We start from the raw sequence: 20,982 nt of genomic DNA on the forward strand, positions 1-20,982 counted from the left end.
CCATTAACCCCCTAAAAACATAATTTCTGCCTTCCACAATTCTTCTTCTTCTTTTTTTTTTTTGAGGAAGATTAGCCCTGAGCTAACATCTGCTGCCAATCCTCCTCTTTTTGCTGAGGAAGACTGGCCCTGAGCTAACATCCATGGCCATCTTCCTCTACTTTATACGTGGGACGCCTACCACAGCACGGCTTGCCAAGCAGAGCCATGTCCGCACCCGGGATCCGAACCTGGGAACCCCGCGCCACCAAAGCGGAACATGCGCACTTAACCACTGCGCCACTGAGACGGCCCATCTTTCTGCATTTTAAAAGAATACTTGCATAGTCATTCTTCTTTCTAAGACATCCTTTCATTTAACTCCTTCCATGGATTGAAGAAAGTGTCATAGACTAAACACTACCATATATGCAATTTCTATAGGGTGTTTTAGGAGTTTTTACTGATGTTTGTCTTAGCTTTAGTCAAAAAGCAGTATTTCACTCACTTAAGGGATTTTTATCCCTTCATGCACAGGTCTTGCAGAATGGAGGCAAAATACAGCATTCAATAAACCTGGAAAAGATATTATCAGCAACTCACCTACTCATACTTCTTAAAAGCAAAAGTGGGCTAAAAAAATGCTTAAAACAAAAAAGGAGGCAAGTTAATTGCTTAAAGGTTTTATATACGTTTATATATATATATATATATGCATATATTTGTTGTTAAGATAGACTATTTTACACTACCTATAATCCCTATTCCCAATCTACGTCTACCAGAAAACATCTTATCTTGTTTTTAAATGCCAAAAATTTCCCAGTTACTGTACCTTTTGAACTAAAATATACTGTTTCACAAACTCAGTCAATTCTGATTATTCACAATTGAGAGCAAACTTCTGAGATTACCTCCATTGTCACAATAGCTGGTTCAGTCATTTTCCACTTAGAATATCTACCTGTCAGTAGTGGGGGAATAGTACTGCACCAAGTCTGTACAGTCAGGCTCATTATGATGTAAATCACCTAGGAATGGGAAAGTACCTAGACAGTAAGACATCTTCTGGGTCTAAGAGATAATGAGATGCTCCTTAGAGCTTATTTCCCAGCTATAGTGAATGGACCAATATTCCCATGTAGTGTTTAGAGGATTATCTGAAAATATTCCATTACATCCAGAAATAGAGTATCAGCTATATTCAAACCTGTCACAGGCAATTTATGCAATTGATCAGTGGCATCAATAGGACATCCAAATACTCTACAACTTTGCAACTTTTCTTGTCCAACTGAAAAAAATTTAAATATTTACCAGAAATTTAGAAGGCATAATTTTGTACAGAATTGTGCAATCCTGAAAAAGATTTCATAGTTTTCTTTAAAAGCAGACAGACAAAACAAACAACACTTATGATAATATTGGCACTAGTTTGTCAAAACAATTATATTGGAAACCAATTTTCCAAATAATTTCCAAATTATTAAAACAAGAAAAAAAGTAGACTTTGAACTAAAATGACTAGCATTTTCTCCAAAAACCCAAACTACAAATCTTACTTTGCATTCTTTCTAAATTTTTGTCTCTACTTTTGATTACAACAGTATGCTGCTTTGTTGATACAAAAGAAAATCCAAAATCTATTTCACTTCTTTCTGTTTAGGCATCTTACTTTTAATAACACACTCCACTAGACAAGAGCACACAAAATTTTTATTGGACTCATAAACCATAATTTCCTGCAAATATTCCTCTTTTTCATATATACACACATTATTTATATTCTTTATCTTAAAAGTAACACAAACTGTGGCAGATTATACTTTCTAAAGATGGCTACAACAGCAGATTCCATCCCATATACTCTTCTTATAACATGATGTTGATACTTGTCCCTTCAAGTGGTGGGGTCTATGTTCACCCTCTCCTCTGAACCTGGGTAGACCTTTATGACTACCACAACCAATAAAAGAGAGCAGAGTAACACTATATGATTTCCAAAGCTAAGTCAAATATGCCACGCAACTTTGCCTTGCTCTCTCTCTCTGAAACCAGCCACCATGCTGTGAGGAAGCCAAGCAGCCAAAAGGAGAGGTCATGTGTAGGTGTTCTGGCTGACAGCCCAGGCTGTGGTCCCTGCCAACAGCCAGCAATAACCACCAGACATATGAGTGAGCAAGCCTTCAAAGGATTCCAGCCACCCCCACTATTTCAGTTACCCACCTCACACCACATGTTAACAGAGATAAGCTGTCCCCACCAAGCAAGCCTTGCCCAAATTGCAGATACATGAGCAAAATAAATGATTGGTATGTTTTAAACCACTAAGTGTGAAGTGGTTTGTTATGCAACAATAGATAACTAACACAAGCTGATAAATACAATTTGGAAAATGCATGAAAAAAAGAAAAAATTTTAATTACCCTAAGTTGCACCACTGTTAACATTTTGACATATATTTTACAATCAAGAAAATGTTTTGCCTCACTTAAGATTCCAAATGCTTTGTTTTTACCAGGATAATGGTTAAAAATTTTTTTTTTTTTTTTGAGGAAGATTAGCCCTGAACTAACTACTGCCAATCCTCCTCTTTTTGCTGAGGAAGACTGGCCCTGAGCTAACATCCATGTCCATCTTCCTCTACTTTACACATGGGACACCTACCACAGCATGGCTTTTGCCAAGCGATGCTATGGTCCGCACCTGGGATCTGAACCGGTAAACCCTGGGCCACCGAGAAGTGGAACGTGCGCACTTAACCGCTGCACCACCGGGCCGGCCCAAGGTTTAAATTTTTAAAGGCAGTCAACTGTTTGCATCTAGGGAGAAAGAGGAAGGAAAAACATTAGCATTCATTCTGCTTTTCTTATCCTTACTATCTCTTTCACTTACCTGTCCTAAGTGAGGGTCTGAGGATGGCTGCTGGCCCACCAATATTCCAATCTATGGATGTGGATCAAGATCTTGGGTTCCAACAGCAGCTGCACTTGCTCTCCTCCCTGAAAGAAGTTTCTTAAGCCCCAAATCTGAAATTTTCAAGGGAAGAAAGTGTTAAAGAGGGGCCAGCTCGGTGACGCAGTGGTTAAGTTCGCACATTCCGCTTCTTGGCGGCCCAAGGTTCACCGGTTTGGATCCCAGGTGCGGACATGGCACCACTTGGCACGCCATGCTGTGGTAGGCGTCCCACATAGAAAGCAGAGGAAGATGGGCATGGATGTTAGCTCAGGGCCAGCATTCCTCAGCAAAAAGAGGAGGATTGGCAGCAGTTAGCTCAGGGCTAATCTTTCTCAAAACAAAAAAAAGTGTTAAAGATAAACATTTCCTTTCATTCACTTATAATGCCATCTCTACAACTGAATGGGGGCTGACAGAGTAGGTTAAGATTACATGGAAGTGAATGCACAGGTTTCACTGAAAACGGAGTTGGGTAATGGGAATTCAAGTCTCAGGTCTTCTTCTTACTACCTATATGACCTTAACTAAGGCACAAATTCTCTGTGCGTAAGTCTCATCATGTGATGAAGATTGAGGGGACAGGACTGAAATTTGGGGCAGGGAATCAGAAGACCTGGGTTCTAAACTCAGTCATCATTCTGCCTTGCTGTAAGAAGTCTGATGCTTCTCTGGACTCAGATCATCATCTCTAAAAGGTGAGCGTTGTATTAGATAATGGTTCCTGAAATCTAACCCTGGAACAGGTGCCAGCCATGACCCAAAAACCAGGCGTAAAGTTACCAATTGTGCTATGAGATTGTTCTTCCTACTTTTCTTGGTGTTAAAATGTCTTCTTTTATGAGATGATGTGATAGACAATACCAGTTGTTTTTTAAATATCCTAGAGTTTAAATAAAAATCTATAGTCAGGGGCCGGCCCAGTGGTGCAGTGGTTAAGTGCGCACGTTCCACGTTGGCGGCCCAGGGTTTGCTGGTTCGGATCCCGGGTGAGGACATGGCGCCACTTGGCAAGCCATGCTGTGGTAGGCGTCCCACATATAAAGTAGAGGAAGATGGGCATGGATGTTAGCTCAGTGCCAGTCTTCCCCAACAAAAAGAGGAGGATTGGCAGATGTTAGCTCAGGGCTAATCTTCCTCAAAAAGAAAAAAGCTATAGCGCTATGTAAACAATCTAAAATTGTTTTAGAAATTCTAGTGTCTGTGATTTACATGAGCTCTAAAATTCCTTCTACTTCTAAAATTCTACATATTTATTCACTGCTCAACTAATATTTATTAGGTACCTAATATGTGACAGGTACTCTACTAGTTGCTGGGGGCCCCAAAAACAAATATGACTAGTCCCTGCTCTAAAAAAGCTCCCAATCTAATAGGGAAACAGACACACAAACCTCAAATACAATATAATGGGTTAAGTCTTCTAACAGAGATTTTGCACCTTATGACATACAGGAGGTAGAAGAGTAGAATGAATATTAAAATTAAGAGAGGATTTTGGAGTGAGTTTTGTCATTGTATGAGAAATTACTTAACCTCTTTGAACCTCAATTTCCTTATTTGCAAAACAGGAATGATTACAGATACCACAGAGTCGTGGTAAATAGTAAGATGCTAAAAATAAAGGGCTAATCCACCAAAAAGTTTGGCTTCTACAACTTCCAAAAGACAGGATAAAACGTATCATGTATTAATAATCTGGCACAAAAGTATTATTTACGGTACTGATTTACATTCAGCGGTACCTTACTCCACTAGTCTCTAAGCAACTAACAAGCACAACCAAGTTTGCGGCATTTTATATTCCTAGCACCTAGTACAATGCCGTATAAACAGCAGGTATCGATAAATAGTTTATTAGAAAAAAATGATTGAATGAATGAATGTATGGCTTCTCTTTTCTTACAGGAATTAAAGTTATAGTAACTGAAAGTAAAAATTCTTAAGATTTTTATTCAAAACTAATTTTAAGTGTATATTTTAAGCACTCAAACTTGTCATTCTGGAATTTGGATACGCATGCCTGTTTTAAAAAGGAAAATCACTTCATTACAGACAATGCAATACAGTAGTTCTCCCTTATTCACAGTTTCACATTTCACAGCTTCAGTTACCCACAGTCAATTGTGGTCTGAAAATACTAAAGGGAAAATTCCAGAAGTAAATAATTTATAAGTTTTAAGTTGCATGCCATTCTAAGTAGTGTGACAGAATCTTGCACTGTCTCACTCCGTCCTGCCTGGGATGTGAATCATCCGTTTGCCCAGTGTATCCACACTGTATACACTACCTATCCACCACTACCACTCAGTAGTCATCTTGGTTATCAGATCACTGTTGTAGTATTGTAGTGCTTGTGTTCAAGAAACCCTTATTTTACTTAATAATGGCCCCAAAGCGTAAGAGTTGTGACACTGCCAATTCAGACATGCCAAAGAGAAGTTATTATTGTTAATCTCTTACTGGCCTAATTTATAAATTAAACTTTATAATATGTACGTATGTATAGGAAAAAAACATAGTATATACATATAGAGCTCGGTACTATCTGAGGTTTCAGGCATCCACTGAGAGTCTTGGAACATATCCCTCCTGGATAAGGGAGGACTACTGTAGTGGTGTTCCTGAATAGGAAGACTAGCAGCAGCTAGCATTTATTGAGTACTATTTGCGAAAAACTCTTCTAGATGGATTATCTCACTTAATCCTGACAACAACCCCCTTATGAAATGGACTATTATTATTTTCTAACTAGGAAAGCTGAGGCACAGAGAAGTCAAGTTACTTCCAGTATCACAAAACTACTAAGAGGTAGGGCTGGGATTTAAAAAAAAAACAAAATTCAAGCTGTGTTGACCCCAGAGCCCTCTTTTTAATTTTTACTCAACTAAATAACATTGTTTTTAAAAAAAAATATTTTACCAGGGGCCAGCCCAGTGGTGTATTGGTTAAGTTCCTGTGCTCCACTTCAGCAGCCCAGGGTCCACCAGTTCAAATCACAGGCACAGACCTACACACCACTTACCAAGCCATGCTGTGGCAGGTGTCCCATATATAAAGTAGAGGAAGATGGGCACAGATGTTAGCTCAGGGCCAATCTTCCTCAGCAAAAAGAGGAGCATTGGCGGCAGATGTTAGCTCAGTTCTAATCTCCTCAAAACAAAACAAAAAAAGATTTTACCAGAACTAGGAACATGTGCTCCCAATGATTTTTTTTTTTAAAAACAGAACAGAGTCCTTTAATATGTGTGCTAAACACGCATATAGGAAACAGTCCCCGCCCTCAAATGTCCCACACACCAATGTGGTGATGTAATATTAGTAAGTCACAGCCGAATTTCACTCTTTTAAATTTAATTATCTCAATGTTAAGTTTATCTGCAATTTCTTTTTCATTTACTTTAATTCTAGGTACTACTATCTTGAGTTTTCAGAATATATAGGAAAGGTCCTAAAGGACAAATGAGTTAAAAATTGAAAGACATAATAAAGTTATTTTGTATGGACATCTACTCTCAGATAATTATATTTTAAAAACCCCACAGAATAAGAACAGCTGAATTTCATTTCCAATAGAGGCTCTAACAAAACAACTTCAGATGTAATTTGCAAAATGTATTTTTAGCCAACAATGTGTTTTACTTCATTTCTTTATTGACTTGATTCTAGAATGGACTATAATGCTTTTGATGTTTTACTTTCAGTCATACTAAATACCAAAAAAAAAAACAAAACCAGAGAAATAACCATAGCTGTAGCAAATGCTTTTCAAATATGCCAGAAATCGCATTGGGCATGTTCCTAGTGAAAACACTTGATGTGTATTTGATCATAATGAGCCAATATAATTAAAGTTACATTTAGTTTTTCTCCATGATTACATTTCACATCTTTCTGCCTCCATAACAGCATAATAAACTAAAAGTATTCTTACTATTTCTAACTATTTTCAAGGAAACCAATATTCCAATGACAGTAACCAAGGAGCCATAACAAATTATGGATGTTAGCAGTAATTTCCCAATATCTTCAGAATGCAGTGGGCAGGTGCTATATTAAAGAGGAAATATGAATATGGATTATTTCTAAATACTACCAGAAAGGAAAAAATATAAATTTCTGAAAACACAAGTGGAAACACTAGCATTGTGAATTCACAAAACTATTCTATTCTTTTCTCTTAATTATATACTAATTCCTTGCTATTCAAAGTGTGGTTCAGACTAGTAGCACAGGCATCACCTGGAAGCATTGTTAGAAATGCAGGGACTGGCCCGGTGGCACAGCACTTAAATGTGCACGTTCCGCTTCAGCGGCCCGGAGTTTGCCGCTTCAGATCCCAGGTGCGGACATGGCACCACTTGACATGCCATGCTGTGGTTAGGCATCCCAGATATAAAGTAGAGGAAGATGGGCATGGATGTTAGCTCAGGGCCAGTCTTCCTCAGCAAAAAGAGGAGGATTGTCAGCAGTTAGCTCAGGGCTAATCTTCCTCAAAAAAAAAAAAGAAAGAAAGAAAGAAAGAAATGCAGAATCTCAGGCCCTACCTCAGACCTCCTGAACCAGAATCTGCATTTTAACATGAAACTCAGGTGATGCACACACATAGAAAATTTTGAGAGGCACTGTCCTAGCTCACTCATTCAGGGGCTCTTCCTCTTCCTCATCTCCTATCTGGCATATAGGAGACCTGATTCTTTTTCTTTTGAGCATGTTAAGACTCAGCAAAATGAAGTGAGGTATCTTTAAGTAAGATTACACAGTTTCTTAACAACTTACTTTTCATAAAAGATTGTAAGCTCCATGAAACCAAAGATTTCACTGTATCCTCAAGACCAAAACAGTGCCAGGAAAATTTTTATAGAGTGAACAAAACAGACACCAGATGATCCCTAAAGTCCTCCAACTCTTAAATTTTTGGCTCTTCCATTTGCTATGTAAGCAAAATTCTACTTAAGGAAAGGGAAACTAAAGTATGAGATCATCTAAATTTACAAAATGAAACATATGCCACTTTAAATGACTTCATCAAGGGCACAAGGCAGGTCCACTATTAAGTTCATAAGGCTCAGCAACATTTTTCTCATATCATTATTAATATTATATTTCAGGTCAAATGACAATAATACTTCCTCTACCTATACACTATTATCCAAGTAGCTAGCAAACTCAACTGTGCAGAAGAGTTGTGCACTCAGAGCTTAAAGAAGTGTACATACTGCTAGAAAGAATCTGTACATAAAAATTAAAGACTACATGGTATCATCAATTTCTAAAAAACCAGAAGAAATAAGTGCTTTCAATCCTTATCTAGCTCGAGTTGAAACAGAGAAAAGAAACAAATGGAAAAGAAAATAAAAGTAAGGAAAACACAAAAAACCATTAGGGACAGGATAGAGAAGAGCAAACAGAGATTAAAAGTAATCGAAGGTCTCAGGAATGTGATTTAGGCACTAGAAAAGGCAAAAGTGGCTACAAAGGCAAACAGCAGAATACCAACTGAAGCAACATCTGCTTCAATAACCTCTAATAATGACACACAATGCAAGAAATTTTTAGAGCAAGCAAATACTAGAATATCTCATGGAGTTAGCGTATCATTTCTCTCCTCCCATCTACCACATCCCACATATCTAAGTTAACACACACACACACAAGGACAAATAGTGTATGATTCCATGTAGATGAGCTATTCAGAGTAGTCAAATTCACAGAGACAGAAAGTAGAATGGTGGTTGCCATGGACTGGGGGGAGGGGCAAATGGGGAGTTACTATTTAACGGGTACAGACTTTCATCATGAAAAGATAAAGTTTTGGAGCTGGATGGTGTTGATGGTTGCACAACAATGTGTATGTAGTGAATGCCAGTGAACTGTACACTTAAAAATGATTAAAACGGGACGAGCCCAGTGGCGCAGCAGTTAAGTGCGCACATTCCGCTTTGGCAGCCCAGGGTTCACTGGCCCATATCCCGGGCGCGGACATGGCACTGCTTGGCAAGCCATGCTGTGGCAGGCGTCCCACATATAAAGTAGAGGAAAATGGGCACAGATGTTAGCTTAGGGCCAGTCTTCCTCAGCAAAAAGAGGAGGATTGGCAGCAGATGTTAGCTCAGGGCTAATCTTCCTCAAAAAAAAAAAAAGATTAAAACAGTAAATTTTATGTTATGTGTATTTTACCACAATTAAAAAACAACAACAATGCAAACCGTAACAACTTCTAGACTGCAAGGAACATTGTGTTTGTTTATAGGGTCCCATGTTCATAAAAAGTGAGATTTTGTAAAAATAAATAAATAAATAAATAAAACACTACCTTAGTTATTCCTGTTCTTAGTCCTATTATTCAGGACCCCCTACACAAGTTATCAGGAATACATAGTACCAAGGGCAAATATTCTCTTCTGAGATTCAAAGCATAGCTCTGGAAATTACCGTTTGCATACATATTCTAATAACTAGATATTGAATCAGAGTTAAAACATGTAGCTACTTTGCCTAACTTTACAATTACTTATGATTAAAGTCAAATAAATTCTCACATAAATTAACTCTTTTCCTCTTTGGCAAAAAATTCAAGCTATCTAGTAGAATGTAGAAAAATGAAGAATTCAAGAGGAAACATCTGAAATACCTGAATATGCACATTAGAAAACTACCAGAAAACTGAAGAATAAGCTATGGAGATCTGAGCCCTCAAGAATACACAGTTTACGGTCAAAGTAAGTAAAAGGGGGAGATAAGTTTGACATCAAAGTAAATATCAAGAATAGAAAACCACAAGTAATGCCATCCTGTCCCTTGCATCCTCAGAGAATGGCGTGACTCTGGCATAACTCAAAATATTTAGTTAGGGCACACCTAGGGAATTCATTCCATCAAGGAGTGGCAGGTACTCAAGGGCTGAATCCAAATTTAGTTCTTGCTGAAACATCATTGAGCTCAAGAACCAGATGTTTCCAGGTGTGAGAGCAGTGCTCCTGCTTAGCCAGGTGCATTCTCACCTCATGAGATGCTGCCCTCTGACACACACTAAAAGCAAGCAAAAGCCAGGTCAATACACCTGCTCTCCAAAGGAAACGACGACAACTATCTTGAACTGTGATAGTCAACTGTGAAATCATTTAGGTCACAATCAGCACTTAAAGAGAAAGAGAGAAACAGAATGGAAAAGATGACTGCATCACATGTAGGAAGGGTGAATACTGATTCTCATTTTTCTTTCAACTCTGTGTATGTATGTATGTGTATAGGACGGTCACCACCAAAAATATTTAAAATTCACTGTTATAGAGAAATGCTTGTACATGTGCACCTGGAGACATAAGAATATGTTTGAAATACCAACAAAATGGAAAACAACAAACGTCCATCTTTAGGAGAAAAGATAAACTGTGGTATAGTCACACAATTAATACATATATCTGAGAAAATGAACCACAGTTACACACATCAATATGGATGAATCTTAAAAATATAACATTGATTAGCCAAAGCAAATAAGAATATATACAGTATAGTTCCATTTTTATAGTTAAAAAATAAGCAAAACTGGGGCCGACCTGGTGGCACAGTGGTTAAGATTGAACATTCCACTTCGGCAGCCCAGGGTTCCCTGGTTTGGATCCCGGGTGCAGACATGGCACCACTTGGCAAGCCATGCTGTGGCAGGCGTCCCACGTATAAAGTAGAGGAAGATGGGCATGGATGTTAACTCAGGGCCAGTCTTCCTCAGCAAAAAGAGGAGGATTGGTGGCAGATGTTAGCTCAGGGCTAATCTTCCTCAAAAAAAACTAAAAGAAAATAAGCAAAACTAAACAATATAATTTTGAAATACATACAAATGTGTTAAACTTAAAAGAAAAGGAAGGGAAAGATAAATAAACAAAACCAAAACAAAATTCTGAATAGTTTTATCCCTAGTAGAGAGACAGGTGAATGGAAATCAAGGAGAAATACATCAATAATATTGGTAATGTTCTATTTCTTTAGCTGTGTGGTGGGTTCACAGGTATTGGTTTTATGTGTTTCATTACTTACATATACAGTACTATATTCTTGTCTATGTATCAAATATTTCACAAGGGTAAGGGAAAACAAAATAGGGAGGGAGAGTGGAAGGGGAGGGGAGGGAAGGAAAGGGAAGAGGAGAAGAAGGATAGACACCTGTAACAAAGATCAACATGGACCTCCTTTCTCTCCCTGGAGAGGCAACATAAACTTCCGTTAAATATAGGCTTCCGCCTGAAAACCCACTAAAATCAAAGTGTTTTGTTTTAAGAGCAGAAACCTGAAATGAAATGCAAGTAGGTAACTCACCTATCTTCGATTTTTAAAAATCAAGATAATGCCTAGGGTAATATAACAGAGAAAAAGTAATTTTTAATAATATATTTTAGTATGTAAATACTCAGGAATAACCATCCTAGAATTCATATTATTAAGGAAGTAGACACTTGGACCTATACATAGAAACTCCATGAACATGACAGTTGTACTGAACAAATGAGTTGTATTGAAAAATCAGAAACCATAATGGGCAATGCCACTGGTAATATGATTTTCTGAAACAGTTAAAGTTCTGGACAAAAGAAAGCACAATTTGCCCTCAATTTACTCAGTAGTTGCATTCCTAGAAAATTCAGTATCTATCAAAATCATGCAAAAAAATACTTTGTGGGGGCCGGCCCAGTGGCACAGCGGTTAACTTCACACATTCCGCTTCTCGGCGGCCTGGGGCTCGCCGGTTCGGATCCCGGGTGCAGACACGGCACCACTTGGCAAAAGCCATGCTATGGTAGCTGTCCCACGTATAAAGCAGAGGAAGATGGGCATGGATGTTAGCCCAGGGCCAGTCTTCCTCAGCAAAAAGAGAAGGATTGGCAGTAGTTAGGTCAGGGCTAATCTTCCTCAAAAAAAAAAAAAAACTACTTTGTGTTTAAATGTAAAACAGAATTAGGATGAGATAGGGACAAACAGGATTTTCACCTACAAGAAGGTATGGGGAAATATTCAAAAGTCATGCAGAACTGTCTCATACCTTGTGGGATGTATGGCATTCTTGGCTCCTGTTCACGGAATGCTCATGCTGCACTCACCCCGCCCTCATCATTGTGGTAACCAAAAGTACACCCTCAAAGATTCAAACACCTCATAGGGCAGGTACTGACCCCATTGAGAACCAGTGACTCCAACAAGGGCTAGGTCCCAGCGTGGCCTCCAGACAGCCCTTGTTTTTATGACAGCATTAAGCTGAATGTAATGATGAAACCTAACCCATTTCTAACTTTGGCAAAGGAGGAATCCTTATACAGGGAAGAAATTTATTATTAGGGAAAATATAAAGGCAGATAAAGGCCTGGGGATATTCACGCTAAATGAAATTAATACTTTAAACCAAAGGCTGACAATCTTTTCACCCATATGATGCCAATCTTTGAGGACAGTTTTGTTATTTTGCTAAAATACAACAAATGTCCCAACTGAACAACATTGTAACACTCAGAGTATGTTATAATTCACAAAGCATTTATTTAATTTTAATCTTTATAGCAATTCTATGAGACAAATATCATTATTCTTTTCATATTACTTGTAAGGAGAACAATCTCAAAATGGTCAAAGTCACAGAGCTGGTAAACTGACAGAGACAGGACTCCAAGCCCTCTGATTTCAAATCCTGTGTTCTTTCCATCAAACTACTGCTTCACGAAGATCTAATATGGCAATCAGATAAAAGGAAACTTCTCAGTCAATACAACAGAAGGGTTAACAGCAAAAGATCAATATAAAGCCCCTTGATCTATTTCAATATATGACAGACAGTTGTACTACATATATCAGTTATTTCTCAATATGAGAAAATTTTAAATGTTAACACTGTCTTGTCTCATATTGAAAAAGAGAAAAAGAAGAAAAATATTGAAAAAGAAAAAAGTAAAATTTTAGCAGTTACCATGACATATAATGTCTTATTACTTCCTAATCCCGGAAAGATTCTGAATCAGAATCCTAATGAATCTTCTACTTAATTAAACATTCCAGAATCCCACCACTGATTCTAACAAAGAGTTAACAAAGTCTTTTTAAAAACCTTTCCACTTGGGGAGAAATGCATAAGCATTAAGAACTTTATGGGGCCGCCCTGTGGCCGAGTGATCAAGTTTGCGCGCTCCGCTTTGGCGGCCCAGGGTTTCGCCGGTTCAGATCCTGAGGCGGACATGGCACTGCTCATCAGGCCATGCTGAGGTGGCATCCAGCTCAACCAGAGGCACTCACAACTACAATATACAGCTAAGTACTGGGGGCCTTTTTGGGGAAGAAGAAGAAAAGAAAGATTGGCAACAGATGTTAGCTCAGGTGCCAATCCTTGAAAAAAAAAAAAGAACTTTATAAAATCTTGGCTTAACCAAAGTGCCTCCCATGTAGTCACTGGATCAGTCCTTTTAGAAACACGTATCTGAAGTGAACGACTACATGATGGGATGGCATATTGCATTAGTTCTCATTCACGACTGGTAGATTAACTTAAAAACTCTAAATGAGGGGCCAGCCCCGTGGCTGAGTGGTTAAGTTCGCCCGCTCTGCTGCAGGTGGCCCAGTGTTTCGTTGGTTCGAATCCTCGGTGGGGACATGGCACTCTGCTCATCGAACCACGCTGAGGCAGCATCCCACATGCCACAGCTAGAAGGACACACAACTAAGAATATACAACTATGTACCGGGGGGCTTTGGGGAGAAAAAGGAAAAAAATAAAATCTTTAAAAAAAAGAAACTCTAAATGATACTGTGCCAAGCTTCTTACTTGATAATACACTTTCATGATTCCAAACACCTATACGCACACAACAGTTTACAACATAAGACAAAGATAAAAGCAAAGGCATACTCAGGGATTGACGCAAGAGGAAAAAGGAAACAGAATGTCTTATTACTTCAGCTGAAGAAATAAGGAAGTAATATCATTTATCACCAAGCGCAATCTTCTTAGACACATCTCTAAAGGGCAGAATGATATACCTAGGTTTCCCCTAAAAAAAAAAAGTAGTAGTAGACAATAATCTACAAGACTCATCCCCCCACTAATTCAAACCCAAAATTCAAGAAGAAAGAATTTAACTGATACTTTTATCTTAAAAGAAAAACTTGGGGCCAGCCCCGTGGCCAAGTGATTAAGTTCGTGCATTCCGCTTCGGTGGCCCAGGGTATCGCAAGTTGGATCCTGAGTGCGGACAGGGCACCGCTCATCAGGCCATGCTGAGGCGGTGTCCCACACAGCACAACCAGAGGCACTCACAACTACAGTATATAACTATGTACTGGGGGACTTTGGGGAGAAGAAGAAGGAACAAAAGAAACGAAGATTGGCAAGAGTTGTTAGCTCAGGTGCCAATTTTTATTAAAAAAAAACAAAACTCTTTTTTTAAATTTATGCTTCTGAATTCATAGGTAAAGTTTAACTTACTTTAATTATAGTTATTAAACTTATTTCATAGTAATTAACTTACTTTAAGAATATCAATTACCTGAATATTTCCAAAACGCTATCATAAATACAAAGAATGAAGCACTTCAGCACTTATTATATTGAAAAAAACTGCCACTTCACCCTGAATTCAACCAATTCAACTATTCAACCAATTCACCGTTGCCACGGCATAGATTAAAATCAGATTTAAATGTCTCACCCAAAAGCCTCAAAACATGCCATAATCCCAGACACATTTGCAGAAATTTCGAATACTGATTGACAAGTGTTTTGGGGTCACTACACAGACACAGCTAAGGGTCTAAACATAGAAACCAACAAGGAATTATAGGACTCACTTGAAATAACAGCTGCCATATATACAGCACTTACTATATGCTAGGCATTGTTCTAAGAATTTATATACAAGTGGTATATAATCTCATTTCATCAGCACATAGAAACACTAAGAGATAGGAGCTGTAATTCCAATTTTAAAGATGAGAAACTGACACTTAAAAGATTAAAAAGGCTTCTAGTCAAGATGTGCAGTAAATTCACCCAAATAACAATTATTATAAAAATATATCAAATATAAAAATAAACAATGCATAGCTGGCTCAAAAAATAATATTATTAACTCTCACGCAGTGATAGGGAACATAAGCACAAAATGGTAAGCAGTGCTGAAGCTAGGGTCCCACAGGGCTCCTAGTCTAGAAACAGGCAATGGCAGCTGGGAGTTTGGATTCCCTGGGTAACAGGGACTAAAAACGCTCCAGAGAGGACAGGATCAGAGCTAGGCCAGAGCTAGGGCTCAGGTGGGCTCCTTCACAGAGAGAACAAATTTCCAGCTCTGCCTGGGGCTATGGCTTATAGGAAATAACTCCCAGGAAGGTTGCAGGACACAGACACAGCTTCAAAACGAAGAAAAGAAACCAGACCACCTGCCAGTTCTGTGACTGGATCTGCAATATCCACAACATCACCATTATCTCTGAGGGACAGGAACTCTAAGCCTCATTCTAGAATTGGGGTCAAGCAGCAAGCATAAAACTACTACACCAGGAGAGAGGTGAACACAGGGACAGTGAAAGTTAGCTGAGTCTCAAGAATAGAAGACAACTAAAGCTATTGTTATATTCTGAATGACATCCCATTCTCCATTTCCTCAATGTATAACTATTAAGACTGTTTCTAGTGCTTCCTCACAATCCTTGATATTTACTCAAGATAAATACTCATTATTTAAGATAACTAGAAAGAACCTAACACTCTTAAACCTTTTCTACCTTCCCAACAAACCAATAATCATGATAATTTGAAAAGATTATTTTTTAATGCAACAAAAGTTACAAAAACCTATTTCTAACTGATAGCCTTTGACCTCTCCAAAACCAAGCATTCAATTTCCCACAGTTAAAGAAAAGAGTCTTTATAACTAAACTTGTTTACCATGTCTAAGTAAAGTTGAAGTGATGCAGGATTTTGTAAATTTAGCCTTCCTATTATCAACCAGACACAGGGCTTTCTTACCACTAGGAAGGGAGTGGTTTCCAGCTTTCAGATAACACAATTGAAAGGTTCTGAAAAGGAAGTAAAAATAGTCTCTAGAATACAATCCCATTTACAATCGCAACAGAAAGAATAAAATATCTAGGAATAAATTTAACCAAAGAGGTGAAAAGACCTATCCAAGGAAACCTATAAGACACTACTGAAAGAAATAGATAATGACATAAAGAAATGGAAAGATATTCCATACACATGGATTGGAAGAATAAACATAGGTAAAATGTCCATACTACCTAAAGCTATCTACAGATTCAATGCAATCCCAATCAGAATCCCAATGACATTCTTCACAGAAATAGAACAAAGAATCTTAAAATTCACATGGAGCAACAAAAGACCCCGAACAGCCAAAGCAATTCTGAGAAACAAGAACAAACCTGGTGGTATTGCAATCCCAGACTTCAAAATACACTACAAAGCTACAGTAATCAAAACAGCATGGTACTGGTACAAAAACAGGCACACAGACCAATGGTCCAGAATTGAAAGCCCAGAAATAAAACCACACATCTATGGATAACTAATCTTCAACAAAGGAGCCAAGAACATACAATGGAGAAAGGAAAGCCTCTTCAATCAATGGTGTTGGGAAAACTGGACAGCCACATGCAAAAGAATGAAAGTTGACTATTATCTTTCTCCATCCACAAAAATAGACTCAAAATGGACCAAAGAATTGAAGAAACCATAAAATTTCTGGAAGAAAATATAGGCAGTACACTCGTTGACATCAGCCTTAAAAGGATCTTTTCAAAGACCATGTCTACTTAGACAAGGGAAACAAAAGAAAAAATAAACAAGTGGGACTTCATCAGACTAAAGAGCTTCTGGAAGGCAAAGGAAACCAGGATCAAAACAAAAAAACAACCCACCAACTGGGAGAAAATATTTGCAAATCATATATCTGACAAAGGGTTAATCTCGATAATATATAAAGAATTCATACAACTGAACTACAAAAAAACAAACAACTCAATCAAAAAATGGACAGAGGATATGAACAGACATTCTTCCAAAGATGAAACAGAGATGGACAATAGGCACATGAAAAGATTCTCAACATCACTAATCATCAGGGAAATGCAAATCAAAACTACACTTAGATATCACCTTACACCCGTTAGAATGGCTATAATCACCAAGACAAAAAATAACAAATGTTGGAGAGGTTATGGAGAAAAGGGGACCTTTGTACACTGCTGGTGGGAATGCAAACTGGTGCAGCCACTATGGAAAACAGTATGGAGACTTCTCAAAAAATTAAAAATAGAAATACCATATGATCCAGCCAACCCACTACTGGGCATTTATTCAAAGAACCTGAAATCAACAATACAAAGAGGGTTATGCATCCCTATGTTCGTTGCAGCATTATTCACAATAGCCAAGACGTAGAAGCAACCCAAATACCCACTGACTGATGATTGGATAAAGATGTGGGGGTGTGTGTGTGTGTGTGTGTGTGTGTGTGTGTATACACACATACAATGGAATACCACTCAGCCATAAAAAAAGACAAAATCATCCCATTCGCAACCACATGGATGGACCTTGAGGGTATTATGTTAAGCAAAATAAGTGAGACAGAAAAAGACAAACACCGTATGATTTCACTTATTTGTGGAACATAAACAGACTTAGGGGCAAAGAGAACAGTTTAGTGGTGACCAGGGGGAAGGGGGTTGGGGGGTGGTCACAAGGCGTGAAGGGGCACACTTATATGCTATCTGACAAATAATAATGTACAAGTGAAATTTCACAATGTTACAAACTATTATGACTACAATAAATAAATAGTCTCTAGAAAGAGTAACTCAGAATAAAAAATGTGTTTTAGTAAAACAAGCATCAATTTAGTAATCCATCACTTAAATTTTAGACCTACCTCTGCCACTAACTAGCTGTGTGACTTCAGCTAACCTAACTCAGGTTTCACATTCTTTATCTGTAAAACTCGGACACTTTTAAAGTCTCTTGGGCTTTACTAATTCTAACATTGTAACATTCTTTTAAACAGATGTTAGGAACGTTTGCTAAATGCAGACAAATTCAGCATTTACATGTTTTCTAGAGCTTCAAAGAACTTTACAAATGCTAATGATGTCTGCCTACCACTCTCTCCTTCCAAAAAAAGCCACATAAGCAGAATCTAGAAACAAAACATTTTCTTGAGGGAGTTTTCCAAAATACTTTTTAATATGGTAACATATGCTAGAACTTTAATTGAGGTATAATTTATATATATACTAAAATTTACTTTTAAGTGTATACTTCTGAGTTTGAAAAACACATATGGTCATGTAACCATCACCACAAGCAATACATAGAAGAGATAAAGACCATAATAGAACTCCCAAAAATATCCCCTCACGCCCTTTGTAGTCAAACCATCCCCCTACTCCCTGGCAACCACTAGTCAGTTTTCTGTCCTTTTAGTTTTTCTTATTCTAAAATATCATAAAAATGGAATCATACAGTATATGGCCTTTTGAATCTGACACCTTTCACTTAGCATAATGCATTTGATATCCATCCATGCTGTTTCATGCACTGCCAAATAGTAGTCCATCGTATGGATGAACGAAAGTTTATCATTTCACCAGCTGAAGAACATTTGAATTTGTTTCCAGTTTTTGGCATCAACATATAGGTTTCTGTGTGACTGTAAGTTTTCATTTCACTTGAGTAAATACATAGGAGTGGAACTGCTGGATCATTATGGTAAGTGTATGTTTATCTATATATGAGAAGCTGCCAAACTGTTTTCTAAAAAGACTGTATCAACAATGAATAAGAGTTTTTTAATGGTTTTACGGAAAAACAAGTTTAGATCTTACATCACAAATTGCATAGAAAGATCCTAAATAGATCCAGATATTTATCAGAGGAAAATATTTTCCTGTGTCCTACATACAGAAAGCAGAAGTTAGGGCCGGCTCCGTGGCCTAGTGGTTAAGTTCACGCGCTCCACTGTGGCGGCCCAGGGTTCAGATCCTGGGCGCGGATACGGCACAGCTCGTCAGGCCATGTTGAGGTGGCGTCCCACATCCCACAACTAAAGGACCTGCAACTAAGATATACAACTGTGTACGGGGGGTATTTGGGGAGATAAAGTAGAAAAAAAAAAAAGATTGGTAACAGTTGTTAGCCCAGGTGCCAATCCTTAAAAAAAAAGGAAGATTGGCAACAGTTGTTAGCCCAGGTGCCAATCTTTAAAAAAAAAAGAAAGAAAGAAGTTAACGAAGGAAGTTGATTTGATAAATATTCATATTTGTCAAAGATTTTTTAATAGACTTTAAAATATATTTGAATTCACACTCATAAACTCTACTGGTCACTAACTCTGCGTGCGTGTGTGTGTGTGTGTGTGTGTGTGTGTGTGTGCGCGCGCGTGTGCGCATGCATGGGCATGCACTTCAACCCATTTGGCTAGAATGTGGGTTTAAACTATCTATTTAGAACAGGAGATTCCAAGTGGTTAAGTCTGTACAAATTCTGGTCATTTGGGACATAAATGAGAAGGAAGCAGTAAGAAGACAGACACATAATAAAAGATTTGATCTTTCCAACTCACTTGTTCAGCTGGCCCTCAGAAATACGTCTTACTTCCTAATGAGACCACCTATTTATGAAACCCTCTACTTTCTTCTTATCAATCTCCTGGTTTCACTTTCTTTATTAGGCTTAGATTTCACAGTTCATCAATATAATCACTCCTCACACTCAATTCAGTGTTTCCCATATCTCTCTTCTTCACACTCTCTTAGCAAAACTCCAGCTAACCTTCTCCATGACTGTGACAGAGCAGTGGAATCTTGAAGAAAATCATATACCCAGGCAGACTGATTATTGTCATAAATTCACAATTAACAACCTCAACCACAGCAATATTTCTCTAAAAGCTCCCTGTAGTGGCTGCTTTATACCTCTTCCTCAATCCTTAAACGTCTCACCTCTCCTCTCCCTTCCTCCCACCCCATTTAATTTAAGACACTTTCATTAAGAAAACAGAAGCCATCAGATGAAAGCTCCCTATGCTTTCCACAACCAAATCTATAACATCCCCCCAAACTGAACCAGTAATCTCCTTTTCCCCTACTTCAAGATGAAATGAGTATGCATCTCTGATTACTATTAATGGGCAACCAGTTTGCTCCTGGTATTCTCTCTCTCTCACTTAAACATTTCCTACCTTCCATAATATACTGTCTCCTGTATCATCAATCTTTCCTCCTCTACAAGATCATTCCCATTATCATGTAAATATGTACCGTTATCTCCCATATTTATACATATATTTTTTGTTTTTATTTAATTAATTAATTAATTTATTTGCTGAGGAAGATTCTCCCTGAGCTAATATCTGTTGCCAATCTTCTTCTATGTCGTATGTGAGCTGCTGTCACAGCATGGCCAGTAACAGAGACGAGTAGTGTACATCTGCACCCAGGAACTAAACCCAGGCTGCTGAAGCGGAGTGCACTGAAGTTAGCCTCCACTCCACTGGGGCTAGCCCCTAGATATTTTTTAAAGAATCTCATCATTCCCTACACAGCTATTTTCTGTCTCCTCCCCTATTTCTCAGTTACCCTTTATAGCCACACTTCTCAAAAAAGTATCAGCTGTCATAGTCTCTAATTCCTAACCTTCCATTCACTATTCAACCTGCTCCAAACTGTTCCACCTCCACAAGTTGACTGAAACTGCCCCTTAAACACTTAAACAGATGGCACACTTAAAGGGATAAATGAAGAGAGCTTAATGGAGAGACTATTTACAAAGGTGTGAACAGGACTGATATATATATCACTCACTCAGGGATTAGCAATCCCAGGAAGCAATTATCTCCTCTTAACTCGTAGAAAGCACAAGGGGTGCAAACCCTCACCTCTCTGAAGCCTGAAGTCATCGGAATCAGAAAAAGTTATGGCAATGGAAAAGGCACCATGCAACTACTGGTGGAGGAATGCAGCCTCTGCCTAAACTGCAGCCAGGTAGGGAAGGAG

The 20,982-nt window shown here is 38.2% G+C and overlaps 1 protein-coding gene across 47 annotated transcripts in view; it reads right to left on the reverse strand.

Moving 5' to 3' along the window:
- The window catches only part of NUMB (NUMB endocytic adaptor protein), a 183,545-nt gene that overhangs the window by 143,860 nt on the left and 18,703 nt on the right, over positions 1 to 20,982 (reverse strand). For 26 of the 47 annotated variants that reach the window (XM_070593812.1, XM_070593793.1, XM_070593810.1 and 23 more), the window contains exon 2: positions 2,875 to 3,008. The exons of the other annotated variants lie outside the window; for them this stretch is intronic. The gene's annotated coding sequence lies outside the window, so the exon portion shown is untranslated. The remainder of the gene's footprint in view (positions 1 to 2,874; positions 3,009 to 20,982) is intronic. 47 annotated transcript variants of the gene reach the window in all.

The sequence above is a fragment of the Equus przewalskii genome, chromosome 25, assembly GCF_037783145.1.
Source record: "Equus przewalskii isolate Varuska chromosome 25, EquPr2, whole genome shotgun sequence".
Lineage (NCBI taxonomy): Eukaryota > Metazoa > Chordata > Mammalia > Perissodactyla > Equidae > Equus > Equus przewalskii.